We start from the raw sequence: 3,644 nt of genomic DNA, 5'->3' as shown, positions 1-3,644 counted from the left end.
TATTTTGATGTTGATGACAACATGCACATTGGGACTAATCATGTTTATCGAGTATTTCTCAGGATTATGTCTCAAGGGCTATGTGTGTGTGTGGATCACGACTAAGGACATAAAACATACATCACTCAAGAGCAGAGACACAAGACAAAGATAAAAAGCTTCGGCTCCTTGTTTTCGGTTTGCTCTTGAGTGTAGGGATCCCGCACTATTAAGAGGGGATCGATGGATTTCGCGAAAGAATTTTCTCAAAACCACAAAATTCCCTCTCACACCATCTATAAATTCTTCCTCTAACTTGTGCAAAAATGGTAGTATGTTTCTAAGCTAAAAGGTCCAACTTTCACCGGACGTCCGGTCTCTCTCAACCAACCAGACATCCGACTCTCTCCAGTCGTCCGGTGAGTCTTCACATAACTGAAATTAGCGGAAGACCGGTCACACCGGATGTCTGGACACCGGACGTCCGCTCATCTCCGGATATCCGGTGCACTCCAACAGAACTACAATTAACGGATTTCCGACAGACCCGGACGTCCGGGCTCCGGACGACCGGCACCTTCCGGATGTCCGCTACCTGTGCTATTTTCGCGGTCAGATTTATACTCCAGCGAGCGGACGACCGGCTGCCCGGCCGGACGTCCGGTCCTATCTGTGTCACCGGTCGTCCGCTAACCACCGGACGTCCGACAGCTCCTGAGCCTTAAGTGGCCAAACGGCTAGCTCTTCACTACCACTATATATAGGCTATCTTCCCCCTCGGGATAAGGTCGACCACTCACTTTGAACAAACCCTAGAACACATTACACACTCTCTCTAACTCCTCCACACCAAATCTTAGATCCCCAAGGGATTTGAGAGCATTTGAGAGAAGTTGTCCGACCAAGTGATAGTTCCACTCCTTCCCCCTCTTTGCACCAAAGGAATTTGTGACTTGAGCAAGTCTTGAGCTTTTCCCATCGTTCTTGTTACTCTTGGAGGTTGGAGACTCCTAGGCGGTAGGAGTCTTTCAGAGAGGAATCAACCCTTGTGATTACCCCCGGAAAAGTTTGTGAGGGTTTGGAGACCACCCCAAGGTCTACTACTAGTGGTTGAGAAACGCCTTCGTGGTGTTGTCTCAAAGAGAGAATAGGGTGAGCCTTCGTGGCGTTGGTGTGCCTTCGTGGTAACACCCACCTCTCTAAACGGTGACGTAGCTTCCCTCCAAGGAAGTGAACATCGGCTTACATCCTCGTCTCTCGGAGTTGCGGTTATCCCTAACCTTAACTCTCTACTTGTGGTTACTTGTCTCATCTGCACTTACCTAAATCATATTGTGTTAGCCTACTCATCTACTTGTATTACTTGATTATCTTGTTTAGCTCTTAGCATCACACTTGCAATTGTTAGGCTCACTTTCATATTCCGCACTATTGCCTAAAATTGCCAAGTAACAATTAAAATTTGTATTTGTACCTATTCGCCCCCCTCTAGGTCCATCTCGATCCTTTCAATTGGTATCAGAGCCTCGTGCTCTATTCTTGTGGCTTAACTGCCCCAGAGCGAGATGAACCCTGATGGGACTCCCCTTGTTGTAGATCCGAAGGATAAAGGCGAGGCTTCTTCTAAAGTCAAGACCTTTACTTCTGAGGATCTAGAACGGGCCCTTGCTAAGCAAAAGGAGGAGCATGATGCTTCTGTAGAGGCCTTGGTCCAAATGAGGATAGACACATTATCCACGGTGCTTGCACCACTTTCGGGTGGTGCGGCTTTGAGACCAACTATGCCTACTCCGTCACTTGGTCAACAACCTCGTAGCAATGAACACTCTAGTGTTCCTTGGCTTTATGCAAGACCCCAAGTTGAGAAACCAAAATATAACTCTCAAGGCAAACCTCCTTTACTTGACCCCACTTCCGATTTTGCTTTGTGGAGAGTTGCTATGCAGGATCATCTTTGATTTGGAAACGATGAGATGCTAGAGATCTTGGCGTATGGTTACCATGTGGTTGATCCAAAGAATCCTACACCAAGAGAAATTTATGATAAGAATATCAATGACATGGCAATCATGTGTATAAGGAGAGGCATTGTTGAAAAGCAAAGGAGACCTTTCATACACATCACAAGTGCCAAGGAATTATGGGAAAGTATTATAAGATCCAGGACCGGTACCTCCACCCTCCGGAGTGCTCAATATGAAATTGCCAACGGGCAATTGCAAAACTTTTGTATGGAGGAAGGTGAAACTCCAAATCAACTCCTTGAGCGTCTCATGACTCTCACGGCTGATATTGAGTCATGTGAGTGTGACAAGACACAAGATGGATTTAACATGACTAAGCGATTCCTTGTGGACAAGTTGCTCCATGCTCTTGCTCCATATCACCATCAGATGGTATGGGACATAAGACAACACCATGCCTTCAAGGAAATGCCTATAGATGACATCATATCCACTTTCCAACTATTTGAAGAGTCAAAGGCAAATGCTACAAAACATCTTGCCATGCATGGTACCCCATCATCGAAGATCAATGTTGCATTGAATGCCAAGCATGTATGTGAAGATGAGCAAAGTGAAGAAGAAGAAGAAGATTATGATGATGAAGAAGATGGTTATGAGGTTGAATCCGATGAGGGCCCTTCATATGAAGACATCGCTCTCTTTGTCAAGAAGTTTAGCGCGGGAAAATTCAAGGGAAAGTTTCAAAAGAAGAAAGTAAGAAAATGCTACAACTGTGAAGAAACCAACCACTTCTCCAATGAGTGCCCTTATGAGAAGAGAGAAGATAAACCAAGGTTTCCTAAGACCTTTCCCAAGAAGAAGTTGCCAAATCCTTTGAACTCCAAGCTCAAGAAGAGAGATGGGAAAGCAATGGTTGCTCAAGAAGAATCCGATCCGGATGATGTTAGTGGTGTTTCCGGAGTTGCTCAAGATTCTCAAAACACATTGAGGCTAGTCAACAAGAGTGGTGAAGTTGTCACCTACATCTACATGAAGGATTACAAGGGCAACGCTCACAAGTGTCTCATGGCAAAGGCCGTGGTAGAAGTTGGAGAGGACCAACACTCTCCTGACAAGGTCAAGGTAACCCCACGATCAAACCCTCCTCTTTTCACTCCTCCTAATCCTAGTGATGAGTATCTTGATATGGAGGATAGGTATGAGGATGATGATATAAATGATCCTATGCTTTCTAAACTAAATAAGTTCATGTGCTCTCTCAAATGAAAGAAGCTCATTATGTTTTGTATGCTTATGGAGATGGTGAGTAAGCACACCATTTCCATTAAGGAACTCGAAACTCTCGTCACCGAGGAAAAGGAAAAATATGAAATCCTTGAGCGGAAAATCCAATATGAGGAAGCACGCAATGATGGACTATGCTTAAAAATATAAGGATTATGAGCTCCTATCTGTGTCCCTCAAGACCAAGGAAGAAGAGCTCACCCTTCTTACAAAGAGTTTTGAGACACTCAAGCTTACTTATCTTGAAACTCTAGCCAAGGCTTACTCTTCTCCTATTATCAATGTTGATGCTTGTACTACTAACTCTAGTAGTGATCTAGCATCTATTCTTGAGGAGAATCGCTTTCTCAAAGCTCAAATCGAGAAAGGGCTCATGACATGTGCTCAAGGGCAAAAGAACCTTAATGAGGTGTT

This window comes from Triticum urartu, chromosome 7 (genome assembly GCF_003073215.2).
Source record: "Triticum urartu cultivar G1812 chromosome 7, Tu2.1, whole genome shotgun sequence".
Taxonomy (NCBI): domain Eukaryota; kingdom Viridiplantae; phylum Streptophyta; class Magnoliopsida; order Poales; family Poaceae; genus Triticum; species Triticum urartu.
The sequence above is the reverse complement of the archived record's forward strand: the minus strand, read 5'-3'. Positions refer to the sequence as shown.